The sequence below is a fragment of the Amphimedon queenslandica genome, unplaced genomic scaffold (genome assembly GCF_000090795.2).
Source record: "Amphimedon queenslandica unplaced genomic scaffold, v1.1 AMPQUscaffold_13449, whole genome shotgun sequence".
Lineage (NCBI taxonomy): Eukaryota > Metazoa > Porifera > Demospongiae > Haplosclerida > Niphatidae > Amphimedon > Amphimedon queenslandica.
This window is the reverse complement of record NW_003546315.1, coordinates 236,908-251,981: the sequence shown is the minus strand read 5'-3', so window position 1 is coordinate 251,981 and position 15,074 is coordinate 236,908.

The following is a 15,074-nucleotide window of genomic DNA, read 5'->3' as shown; positions in this document are numbered from 1 at the left end:
TCGGTATATTTTGACTTCAAGGATTACCCTGGTGGAGGTGGCCTAGACTCTTATGGCTTCCCAGTGACTTTTCTTGTTGTTATGTTGGGCCTTTTGCTCTTATTGTTCCTACTTATGTTTATGTTATGTTTTATTGTTAAGATCTTGCATTTAATGCATTTTACCTATTTTATTTCATATTCCCACAAATGTTTGGGGAGTGAGATGCCTGCGGCATCTCTGGCGGTGTTGGTTCCCATCACTCACTCCCCCATATTTGTGTAGTCAGCCTGTAACCATCCTGAGTCTCTATTCGGGCCCCCCGGTAGGGGGGGTTGCTCTGAATGGCTCCTTCTTACAATGTGGGGCACAAACCCTAAGCCAGCTCTCCAATTGAGCTGCTCTATAGTGGGTTCCCAGCCCGTGGCAGGGGGCATGACCATTGGTTACCCATGGCATGCCCGCTGTTGGCGCCGGACCATTCGGGGGCATTGACATGCCACTGTTGGTTGTGATGGGCATATCCGTATGCCCACCTGCACATTCGTGGCTCTCACTGTTAGCGATGGACCAGTCGGTGGCTCTGACATGCTATGGGACACCTGCCGGTGCAGCATGCTCAGATGCTTCCCTCACAGCCATGACATCATGCTGTTGGTGCTGGACCATTCGGCAGCACTGACATGTCATGACCAACTGTGCTCCTACTGTTGATGCGGTTGGTCTTATCCATGTACTCCTGGGGTTGTTACCAACCCCTCGTCTGTGGTTACAGGCAGGATCTCGGGGAGTGGCCCTCGCAAAATTCCAAACCTCCTCCCTCCTCATTTGAGGTTTCTGGAGGCCGATAGTCATTAAGTGTGAGTTGAATAAACAAAATGACCATTAGCTTTTTTTAATCATAGCAAATGGACAATTTAAATTGAGAAGTTGGTTTGTGATGACAGATAAAATAGTGGCTTCAAATGGGACAAGGTTTACGACAAAATAAGCCATCTCTTAGCATTTAATGTCTTTGCCAACTACATGCTGTATCTGCCATCCTTTTCATACATTTTTGTGGTATTGTGCTCTGTCTGTTAGCATTAGGAGTGAATAGGTTGAATGTCTGGTAGCAGGATTATTTTTTCCACATTTCTGTTTACAGGTATGTGCCAGTGCATTTTTGATATAGTAGACTGATGCAAAATATTTTGTTGGTGAAAAGTCATATGCGCAGCCAGTCATTGAAGTACATGTACCAGCACCCTTTCATTTATGTTTACATGTACTTTTTGTTTTTGTGCATAATGTCTGTTCTAAAGTGTGCTTCTATCTTGATGGAGCTTTTGTGTGCATCTCCGTTTGGTTAAAATGTGTCTAGCTCTAACATGAATAGTATATGTAATTTTAATAGCGTACAAGTGTATCGTTATGTTACAAATTCTCTTATAGCAGTTAAGACTATCGTAAGTTAGTACTTACTACTCCTCCAAACATTATGCCTTTATTTTGTTAATTACGAACTATTTTTACTGTAATGTTGTCTCCCTATGTATCTTTATGAGTGTACACTTAAGGTACATGTGTACTCATAAAACTGCATTGAGAGACATCATTAGGGTACAACTCATAAAAATACAAAGGCAGACACCATTAAGATTAAGGTACAAACTCATAAAGACACATCATTAATGGTGTCTCCCTGTGTATCTTCATGAGTGCACTGGTGTCTCCTTGTGAATTTTTATGGGTGCACCATAAGGTACACACTCATAAATATGCATAGAAAGACAACAGTAAGGTAGACTTATAACAATAAACAGGAAGATATCATTAAGGTAAACACATTGAGATACACATGAGACACCACTAATGGTGTCTCTGCATATCGGTGTCTTGTATTTTAATCAGTGTATACCTTGATGGTAATGGTCTGTTTTTTGTATATTTATGAATGTGCACTTATGTAATAGTGTCTCGATATCTCTATGAGGTAATTGTGTATTATGAGTGTGTCTTACGTGTGTATTCATAATTCAGCATAAATAATGTTGTGACTTTTTACAGAGTATCTTTATCTGATTAAATATGTTTTTACAGTGTGCTGTTTTGTGTTTATGTTTATTTATCTGTATTTCCATGTATTAATTTATTGTTAAATCATACACTACAATCTTGTTTCCTTTATAGTCTATAAGATACAAGTGTTCACTCAGGATGCATACATAATCACCAAAATAGCAAGATGTTCTGTTTGGTATGTTAATATCATAATTATTTTGTAAATTTTTGAATTTTATAGAGATAGGAAAGTCAGTTTTAAGAATTTCAAAGAATATTGTAGTTTTCCTTTGCTGATTTTTACATAAAAACAGTTTTTATTTTAATTTTGAGGCAAATATTTTAAACCAGCTCCCGGCGCTACATACATACCGTACAGCCTTTTGCCTGGATATGAAGGCAAAAGGCTATGGCTAAACTCCAGATTAAACATACTTAATTCAATGTCCAGCTCCACAGATACCAAACCAATTTTCTCAACATATCCCATTAATTATTATAACAACAATGATGACAATTTTGTTGAATAATTGTAACTTTTGAATTATATACTTTAATTCTTAATAATTATCATATACATACTGTAAAAATTAATTGTTCTAAGATGCACTGATACCATTATCGTTTCTATTATTTAGCAAACATGGTCATATTGCTAAGTGCACTTCCCCCGGAGCGCTATTGAAATAATCCTAAAACAATTTTTTATATCACCAGCAGTTTTAGTATACTTCTTACTTTTAACTTCAGAAATCTCTGAAATAAGTTTTTTATCTAACTTCAGCATCTACAAATCCAGTTGGACTAAATTAATAGTTTAAAGAAAATTATGAAGTGCAATTGCTACTTCGATAAACACTTATGCTCCGTTTAGTGGGCAACAATTGGATTTCTGAATACCTGCCACCTTGCAGCTTTCAAGTGTCCTGATTGATCCATTGGGTTCTACTGAACCTGTAATTAAAATTAGGCTAGTCTTGCTCATGAAAGAAATAAAATGCATGTATACTAGTATTGTGGTATTTTATGACAAAACAATTTTTAGCACAATTCACACGTGCAGTATTAAGTTTTTCATAAAATTTTACTATTTCTAGATACAAAGTACTTTGTCGGCTAAATAATGTCCAGGAAAAGGGTGTAAAATGTATGACTTTAAGAAGAAGGCTTGATCTCCTTCAGAAAGATGCCTAATGATATTGGTTGGTAGTGGAGATGGATTTGGGATAAACAGTGCATTTGCCTCTAATGCTTGAGGAAAAGAACAGTAAGACAAAATTTCTGCATTATTGTGGCGGCCAGCTTCTCAAGATGTATACAAGTACAAATCTTAAAATGACCACCTTAATATTAAATAACATCATTTACAAAAGTAATTTCAATGTGCAAACAATTATTTTGTTGTTAATGTAAACAGGCACATAATTATTACAACAATCATCAACAGATGTGTAATATCAGGTGGCAAGCATTCAAGATGCATGGAGTATTGATGGCAGCATCATTCAAATGCACAACAGCCAGCTAGTATTAACTTAATAATGCGCACAGTCTGCATTATGCAAAACATCAGCTTGCAAGAATTAACAACAAAGATTCAAAACCTACTTTGCAGAATTTTATGAAGGAGTATTGTTTCCTTTAAAATGACATTTTAATGAAAGATTAATAACCAAACTGCTTAGTTTTGGCCTTCACAACTGTGGCGAGTCCAATAGCAACTCTTATACATTTATTTTTTAGATATTGTGCTGAATCACAAACATTAAAGAATGCAATAGCCAAATAATTATCTTTAATTTTGATGTTTTAATTGTCATGACAATAATTTATTCAATCAATACTAGCTGAAAAGTTTTATTTATATTTAACAATAATTAATTTACATCATAGAAATGTAGTAGAGCAATCAATAGGTACAAAGGCATAATTATTATTAAAATTCTATTTCTGCCTATTATCATTATCTGCAAAGTAGGGTTTGAAATCTTCGTACTATTTTTATGAATTATTTTGTATTAATTAACATTTATAATTATTAATTGAACTACTAATTATTATTATGGTTGAACTCAACCCCCTTGTTTCTTATTTTTTGACAACCCTACTTTTTCTTATTTAATAGAAGTTTTTTATTTACTTGTTTCCATACTTTTTATTAAATTTAATTAATTAATAATCCTTTTATTAATAATTATAAAATTATTAATAATTAATTTATAGATTTTTTTTGAATTTTTGAATCATTAATTATAGCCTAGCTCATAATTTTCATCATTATTAATAAATTAATAATCCTTATTAATAATTAGAATTTTTGCCTTAGTTATCAGTTCATTGCTGGAAGAAAAAAATTTTGAAATAAAAACTATAAGAAGACCCATCGCATTATAAAAAAATTTTTCATACAATTTTTATTTATTTTTTTGAATTTTTGAATCATTAATTATATTCATAGCCTAGCTAATAATTATTCATCATTATTGACAACAACTAAGATCTATTTCCTGTTCTGAAACTATTTAAGTTTACATTCTGATTCAATTTCAGTTGCCATTTTGCTCTCAAGTTATTTACTACAACTTTCTTTTTTTAAAGAAGCACTGAAGTCAGTTCAGTCACAAATTAAATTAGCTATCAATATATTTTCTTCTTTTTTGGTAGCATACTTTATAATGGATGATGCTGGTGATGAGCACATAGTTCATCCACCACCGCCAGTAGCTTGAGATGAAAGGCCTCCACCACCACCTTGAGCACTCTTGATCCCAGTCCGAAGAGCTGGAAGCCCGCCGGTGCTCACTCCTGGAGTGGCACCGGTGTTCCCTCCTGGAGGAGCGCCGGTGCTCCCTCCTGGAGGTGCACCGGTGCTCCCTCCTGGAGGAGCACCGGTGCTCCCTCCTGGAGGTGCACCGGTGCTCCCTCCTGGAGGAGCACCAGTGCTCCCTCATGGAGGAGCCCTTCCTGCCCCAGGACTGCCTTTGCTTCAACAGCAAAGGCAGCAGATGATAGCCAGCTGAGGGCTGTGAATAGACAGATTGTAAGTCTTTACTATGATGTACTTAATATTATCTTTATATTCCGTAATAGTATGCCAATCTACCAAGGAGAGCTAGCAAGGGCAGGGGCCGCAGGCTGAGGCCCAGAGGGGCCGTAACTAAAAACTATAACTTTTATTAACTATGTACTTCATTATAATAATAGATGTTAATAAATAATCAAACTGTGAATTAAAAATACATCAGTGTCAAGCCAGGATGAAAATACATTAGTAATGCCAAGTGTTTGACAAGACATAAATGCTTATTCCCTTTAGTTTCTTTCAAAATTTCTTGAAAAAAATTCACAGTATCGTAATGCATATTTTTAAAAATTAAATCTTACCTAACTATCATTATTATGGACATACTGATTGCGTACATGAACATGCACAGTGCCGTCATTCATAATCTACAAAATTAACACATGAATACTTTCCAATGTGCAAACAATTGTTGTTTGTTAATGAGAACATGCATGCACATAATAATATTATTACAATAAACTAACAGTCATCAACGAAAGATGCGCTAGCAAACAATAACTTATAGTGATAGTACCTACTGTGGCCATGCTTATATGACATACCCATTAAACAAATGTACATGTACACGTAACCTTAAATCATACCCTATAACAAAATACATAGAACACTTTGGAATCTCACAATATTTAATGTTACTACATATTCCATTCCTTAGACTACAGTAATGTAAAACCTCTGCTGGCACCTCCTGCAGTGTGATACAACGACTCATCAAGGACCTACAATAAAACATTAAGTTGCACTTAATAATGAAATAAATTTAGTTACAACAATCGAAATCCAGAACTTCCTTAAATTATATTGCACATTCCAATATCAAGCAATGAAAATATTGCTGAATCATCAAATCCTTTCCAGCTGTCATTACTTGTAAAGTATAGTAACATAAACACATCAAATGCAAACAATGTAAACATATGGGCTAATAATAACAATAGTACAAACAGTAATGTGGTGAACAAACTCTATTACCAATCACATGGAACTTCTGTATTCCTTGTAACTCCATTATAGTACATATGTACTTACAACAAACTAAAAAAGGATTAAATTCATGCATGATAATCATCAAACACTACAAGCACAATAAATGCATCAATAATCCACTACATGCACACTATGCTAAACATATACATGTATATGCATAATATACCTTATGTTTGTCACAAACATACATTACAAACCACTAACAAGATACAGGTGCTCACATAGAGGAACGTCCCGTTCAGCTGTTGAGTCTCATTCTAAGTCTGACCTCACTCTTTAACACCACATTGTAGTCCTAAGTATACCTGTATAAATTATGAATGTGACATACAAGTACTAACTAATAATGATAATGGTAGCATCTACAATGTTTCTGATTGGATCATACATGTATGTGCATGCATGTAGTTTAGACATAATATTGCTTACTAATGCTATCCTCAGTTAAGATATTTGCATGACCTGCTTAATATATAAAATAACATTGTGTACATGAAGAATTTCCAATGTGCCAACAATATTTTTTGTTAATGAGAACATGCACATGTTACAACAATCATCAATAAAAGATGCGCAACATCATCTGGCAAGCATTTATTATTATTGCGCAGAGCATTGATGGCAGCATCATTTAAATGCGCAAAATCAGCCGGCAAGCATTAACTTAATAATGCGCACAGCCTTGATGGCAGCATTATGCCCAACATCAGCTGGCAAGCATTTACATATATGTAATGCGCACAGCATTGATGGCAGCATTAACATGCATGATGATCATTATTATATGTACAGAATTACTGCTTGAATAATACTAAATGTAATATAACATTTAATGTTACTCAAAAATTTTTCTTGTCATGACTTTAAGTTTTTTCAGCAGAGTCCTGATCCATAAGTATTAGTTATTTGTAATAAACATGTAGCACAAGCCACAAACAAGATCCAGATTCGATAATGACAGCTTCCTCCCTTCTGAACCCTCTGTCCAACATAAATGATAGTCACACAAATTAGAATCAATGCTAAACTCTAATGAACAGTAAACCTCTTTCACACCCTCTCCCTGTCCATTATAGCAACAAGTAAACAATATTTACTGTTACTTGTTATACCTTGATTAATCTCACTTCCTGAATGCAGTTAGATCTCTTCATACTGAAAAATACTGGATGGATATGCACCAATGGTTTTCAGAAACACTTACACATCACTCACATTGTACATGCAGTGAAATATAAGTCACATTAAATAACCAATGTTTTTAAGATGATGGACCTCCCATACACCATAGCCACTTCCATCAACAATCAATGCTTAAGAAATATTAATAGACTAACTACTTGGAAATGATTAGTACCAACATGCTTCAAACACAAAGCAGGTGTATTAGTATCACAAGGAATGCCATATAAAGTTTGGGTTCCATATCTAGCCCAGCCAACAAAAGTAGGAGTTAGTGAATATGAATATATGGTTGTACCTAATATTGCAGTTAGTGTAATAATCTCTGTGTCAGTGGCCCGCACACAATTTCTATACATTTTGGACTTATTTATGTAATCATATATGCTTGGATATCTGGTTGCACTTAATGTACTATTAAACAATTCTTCAAAGTTTGGCATATTACTAACAATTGCTTTATGTAATTCGTAATGCTGAGAATTTGACCCAGTAATGAGATATGAAAGGGCATAAAATAAACAGTTCCCATAACCAGGGACATCAAGAGCACTATTAGGAACTCTTTCATCTGACAATGGTGTTGTTGGACTACCAGGTAAGATTCTAGCAGCTGTGACAAATTTGAGATTTAAAATCTCACACCACCTTCTTTGATATTCTTCATTACCAGGGTAATAAACATAATCCCATTGTCTCCTTCTCACAATATCTGAGTTGGGAGGCTCTTCATAAGTAAAGATGACATCATCTTTTTTTGGATTACTTGTCTTTAATTTAATGCTTGAGAGTCTTATACATACAATCAGACTACTACTTCAATGGTCATGTTTGAGAGTTTTATAGATACAATGAGACTACTACAACTATCATCATCTTTGACATTAAATTTGGTTTTTGGTCTTTCAAACTAATTGAAACAATTAATTTATCATCTTTTTTTGAGTGCAGCAATACCAAAGCAGTATTGTCAGTACTACTGTCTACATCAACTTTTCTTTTTTGGGGGAAGGCTTATTTAAAGCATTATTGTCACATATTTTACTGTTTTTGGGGCGATTAGACTTTTGTAAATCAGTACACTTACGTTTATTGCTACTAATGGTACTGTTACTAGTACTTTGTACATTACTTACAGACACATTGGCATTCTTACTACAAGGTTTACAATCTCAATTATACCAGTCACTTGAATCTTTCTCTTCTTTCCTTTACTTTTCTTGATTTGAGGTAAGTCATTCCAAAATTTACTTCTGAGGTGGCTAATTTCATTAATGCACGGACTACTAACTTCAACAGAGAGAGGATCACATGATAATAAATGTAATCCATTTAATGTATGTACACAAAACAATGCAACATATGCCATACCATCCCTAAAAACATCAGTCAATAAATCAATAATGGCTGCATCTAGTGAGAGGCCCTGACATTTACGTATAGTAATAGCATAAGAAAGTATAAGGGGAAACTGTTTCCTATGTATATACAAACTTTTAGATAGCATAAATCTAGACGTAACCCTTTCTATGTCACAAGGTACATCAATATGATAATATTTAATTGATATACGTGTAGCATAAATACCCATTACTGTACCAATGGCACCATTAACTAATCCTGATGTCACATCAATATTACAACTTAGCATTACTCTACAGCCTACTGCTAAAGACAATACAGTTTCTAAACCAGCTGTTTTGCTTGGTTGATCTTTTAGTTTCTCTAATTTTTTTTCTTGTTGTTTGTCAAATTTTGCTGTGCTGCCACTTTCATCCACAACATCAACACATGCTAATTCTATTTTCTCAGTTTCTAGACTTTCTAACATTAATTCATTAATTTTTTGGCAGGCATCTACCTTAGAAAATAGGCAAATTGGAGGATTTCTTCCTTCACTTTCCAATTCTTTATATATTTCTTGTATTGAAACCTTAAATACACGACTCTTAAGCGTATCAATAGTTTCATGAGTTAAACAGCCATGCCTAACAGAATCAAGCATCTTAAAGACAGTTTTGTCTCCTTTTTGTCGCTCGTTGATTGTTAGTTCATCATATTCTACTGTTTCTTTCCATATGTTAACTGCATTTGCTACTCCAAGTCTAGTTTTTCTAGCTTGTAGCTAATTTTATTAAATACTGGCCTACCATTAACTGGTGGCAATTCTAAGACGTCACTTACCAATAAAATATTTTTAGATCCAAACCATTCATCAGTACCAAATATATCTTTTAAGCGCATGTGTAAGTATGCTAGATTTAGATTGGATACCATAGATACCTAGTCCACTATTATAATTTTTAAATTTTGAAGTGTCATTTTTATTCTTTTCTGAGCTTCTTTATTCAAAGCCCAATATGCAGCTGTCTTTCCTTCATGCTCTATCGGTAGCTGAAATAATCTATGTATTGTTAGTCCACCTACATAAAATGTGGCTATACCTGTTTGTGCTACTATAGCACACATAATTTTACTTTTTGGATGCCATATGTCATCCACGAGGCATTTATTGCCTCTATCAAAAACGACTTACCAGTTTCACCTACACCACTAATAAACGTCCTTAGCGGTTTGATATTATCTAATCTAAGTAGTCTTGAAGACTCATTCTCTAATAAGTCTTCACGTTCTTTTTGACTTATAAAATGACTCTTAATTTTATCAAAAATTCTTTTTTGATCTACATTAAGCATTGCCACTCTTTGCTCTAATGTTAAATTAGGTATATTAATGTGCATGTCAGCAATATCAGCTACTGCTTCCATTATTTCACCCAGTAATTGAGGCTCATCATCTTCCTTGTTATCAGGAAGTTCTTCAGTTAAACTGGCTTTATTTCTTGCATCGACTATTTTCTTCCAATTATGTGCAGCTTCTAATAATTTCTGTAGTTTGCTGAAATGATTTTCAATGCCACGTATAGATGCCTCTCTGTGATGCCTAAACGCTTTTTCCATTCTTTCTTCTTTCCATTACGAGTGTGCTCTCGTCTTTAGAAGGCACAAATAAAAATATAAGCAAGTAATAAAAATCGTCTCTTTCCGCTTCTTGCATAGGATTAAATTTCCTATGGTTTGGAAGGACTGGCTTTGATCGAAGTTTGTATTCTCTTTCTCCATTTTTTCCTATTTTATCAAATTTGTAATTAGCAACAAATTTGTAAAGAGATACATTTTCCATGTTATTGGTCTTGTTGGATAAAAGTCTTCAATTATGCTAGGATTAAAAATGTCTTTAGAAGATCGATCCATTTTAGTTAAATATGAATAGTTTTTGATTTTTCTGCTCCTCTTATGAGGCAAGTACACATTAATGTACTGTATGTTTACAGATTTCATGTATAAACCTTCACCGAGAAGTAGATCGCTAGCTTCATATAGTCCTACTTCTTTGGCTAGAAGTAATTTTTGTCCAATTTTCCACAGCCTGCTGTATATGTTGTCACAGCTGCTGACTTCATCCTATAAGTCCTGTGCGTGACTCTTTTCTGCTTTAGTGACATATCCAGTTACATACTCTGTTAAGGAAAGACTCCTCTCTGCTATGTATTGCAAGTCCATATTTGCATGCCAAAATTTCAACAGTAAAGGATTGTAGTCGTTGACTCAACTTCTTATTCATTTCGTTTGAGATAATATATTTTATTGCATAATTTCAAGCTAATTTCAAAATCATTGATGCAAATACTATCTCGTTCTGGTCTAGGGAAATCAAATTGGAATCTAGATACATAGGTCTTGCCGTTTTTAATGTTTCATTTGCAGTATTTGCTGCACTTGTGCATTTGGTATTTTGTTACCAAAAAATTTAAATCAGGCAACGTATTACAATCTGGTATATGACAGGTAACCCTATCTTGTATGAAAGAACAGACTTCTTCTGGACGATCGATACCGACAACAGGAGCATTTTCAATCCATAGAAGGATGTGATAATAAGGCCCTCCATGCATTTGATATTCTTTTTTAACATAATATTGCTCTACTTCGCCAAGAACACCTCTCTGGAGAATGACTATGTTAAAGAAATCCTTAAATTTGTATGAAAATTGTTGCGATACTGAAACAGGATCCTCAGTACATAATCTAGAAATACTATATGATTGTGGTGCATTATTCACTTTTTTTTAAAAATTGCGCTATATCAGCTGAATCATATTCAGCACAACTTAATGTAAGGAAAAGTGTTGGTGAGCCATACTCAGCAATCATTGCTTTGACTTCACCTTTCACATGGAACCAATATTGATTTGTGCCTCGTATTGGAGCCAACATGGTACTTAAATTGCTCTCAAATTCTTCATTAAACACATTTATTTTATCTAATATTTCAGCAACAATTTGACTAACGTTGCCCATTGATGTTTTTAAGAAATTATATATGCTAGTTTTTAAGGCCTTGTTAATTTTTAATCCATAATAGTGCAAACAATATCAATGATTTCTACGAAATTGGGAATCTTTGTTTAAAAGTCTAGATTTTATGTATTCACTAAATGATAAAGTCTGTGCTGGATAGCTTTGTCTGGGATGATGCTTTCCATATTGTCCAGTAGGAAATAAAGTAGGAAAGCATAACAAATCCAGATGCTCTTGCATATTGTCTATAGGCACTTCTTTTACATTCATTAATTTATATTGACTGATATCAGAACCCGTTGCAATTTTATTATCAAGATTTTTAATGGTATATGCCAAAAGGCTTTCTAAATCTTGATCATTTGTTTTTTCAAGCATTTTACAAGTAGTATTGCTAACTACTTTTATAACATTTTTAGACGATTCGTCAATGGAATCATCATCCACATTTCTATAAAGCCAATTTATTTCTTTTAATTTTCTTAGTGCTGCTTTTATTTTATTCACATCAACTAGGCTACGCCAGACATTACTTGATTTAGTAGGATGTCCATTAATAATAGAATAAAGTTCTGGATTAGGCAAATGATTAGAATCTATACCAATCTCATTTAAAGTTTCCATGGTTTTTTCTAATGAAAGGGGTAAATAAAACATTGCACCTTTAAGAGCCTTCAAAGAATTATATGTAGGCTTAAGGTGTGTGTTCCTAGCCTAACAATTGTCTGAAAACATTTGGCCCTCTGTATTTACTGGCAACTCAAAGGATCCAAATTTTCCAATTCTTTGGGTATTGGCTCACACTGTAACCCATTGAGCACACAACGTGCTGGATTTTCATTTTTTCTAATAATAGGTTTACAATGATTACAAATATACATAACTTTATTTAATGCTGTAAGATCATTCCCTCTAATGTAATCTAATAGGATATTCCAAACATCGCTATCTAAATTTTTAGCTTCAGTGACAGATTTTTTTCTTAAAAGCCTCTTACAGCTACAACATGCATGAACTGCCTGATCAGACAAAGCTTTCTTAAATTCATCAATAGCATCTGAATACTGAAAATAAAGTACAGTATCAAAGTTTGGTATTCTAAATGGGTCATCTTCTTCACCATCATTTATAGCGTAATACACATTATCAAATTCAGTCTCATCGGCTTCATTAATTTTTAAATTTATCAATTGTGCTATATCACCATCAGCAAAGGAAGAATCAATGACAACTACTGTTAAATGGGCATTTTTAGCAACATAGAAGTGTTTCAAAAGCTGTCTCAACAAAGGATAATGAACAGATGCATTGCATAAAATATGCAGCATACTTTTACAATCAGTATCAATACTACTACACACAATAGGATGGCCTATCTTTTCACAAACAATTTCTGAATATTTTAAATATTTTTGAACATTATTTTCATCTTTTTTAACAATTACCGTTACATTAGGATTGTCAGAGAAATCATGTTCAAGCACTTGATCTATTTCTTTGACATGAAGGGATCTTGTCATATAATAATTATTAGGACAATTATCACATGCATCTAAATGCTTCCTCAATTCTTTAATGGGTTCATCAAAATATCGTCTAACTTCAATAATAGAACTAATGTCACTTTCTAATAAAGGCTTGCACTTGTCTTTATAGTGCCATTTGAGGGTAGGCTTTCTCTTATTAGTACACATTCTATTACTATCAAAATTGTCATCTTCAGAGTCACTATCATAAAATTTTTCTACTCTATCAATACATGATACATCAACAACCCATGCTACGTAACAGATGCCATTTGTATCAACAGGGATTGCAACTGGACTATCTAATTGACTATCAAAATCATCATTAGGATACAAATATGCTGATTTATAAAAATAAAGCTCACTATTTTTTTGACATTGCTCACCAAAATCACTAAAGCTATTCCACTTCAATTTCCTAATGCTATTTGCTGCACGTATCAATACGCCTACTTTGTGGGATCTGTTTTTCAAAACTGATTCGAACAATATACTTGATGCAGCATTACATTTACTGTGATATGATGTTTTCAAAGTCTACTCCTTTCATACTTGATGGTAATAAATCATCAACTATTTCAGGGCTGTAATATAATGCTTCCACAATTTTCATAAAATAATATTCCTTTGCTTCACTATTTGGTACAGGTAATGAGTAATTAGAACGTTGTGTATACAACATGTGACTATAATTATGTTCATAATAATCTTTATTTAGACGCTTCTTATATTCTTTATTTAGTGCCATCTTTAATTTATCCATTTTGTTATCAGAAAATTTATATCTCAGAAATTTATCTTTCGTAGCACTTAGTATTGCATCTCTATTTTCATAATACCGTTTCAAAGATTTTTGTCGTTGTGGGTCTGAATTTTGCTGATAGCTTTCCTTTGATTTCCTTTCTTGAGAGTTAGGAATCTTTTGATACTGATCTCTAGAGGCTTCTTTCTTTGGTTGTGGATTCTTTTGATACTGATCTCTAGAGGCTTCTTTTTTTGGTTGTGGATATTTTGATAATGCTTTCTAGAGGCTTCTTTTTTATGGTCTGGTTTGATAAAATAATTTGTTTTTGAATAGCAAGTAGATTTTAAAATTTTGCTATCCTTGTTTTTATTGTACCAATTTTTACATTTTTGCAATATATACCCAGGGTTCAATGCATGAAACTGCTTAAAATAGGCCTTTGCAGAAGCAATCTTATACTTGTTACTGATTTGTTACTGATTGTTACTGATTGTTACTATAAGCAATTTTTGCTTTGCTTTTTACCCGGTTACATTGTCTTTTATAGTATGCTCTGGCGTTTGATCTATTTTTATCTATGAAATCTTCCATTTGCTTTCTGGTCTGTGTATATTTCCGCCATTCAAAATGCAAATTTTATGGATTTTTGAACTTTAGGACGGTTGTCAATTTGCAAATGTTTGAATTTTTGATTTTTAACATCTTGACCGAATTTTCTCCAAATTTTCTATTTCTCTGAACATAATCTCTGAAATTTTAAAATTTGACTGAACCTGGAGATTTGCCTTTGCTCCCAATGCTAACACTCTGACTCTGGCTTTTACAGTCAGAGGTATGAAACAGCTAACTCAAGAAATAATCATTTTGGATTTTTGGACTACAAAATGCCGATTTCTGAAAATTGAAATTTCAGAATTTTGAAATTTGGATTGAAAATTCGAAATGTAATGGCAAATTTGCAAAACTCTGGAAATTAGAAATTTGAATGAAAGACCTTCCCTCTAAATGCTAAGTTGACTGTATTCTCTTCTCCATCATCGCCATATCAAATTATTTCACATATATGCTCCGCCTTCTTACAATTTGCAGACACACCCACTGTCATGGCAAAGTTACTGGAAGAGTTAGAGTCTCTTGTTCGTGAGTTAGTGAGGAAAGGAAGTGAC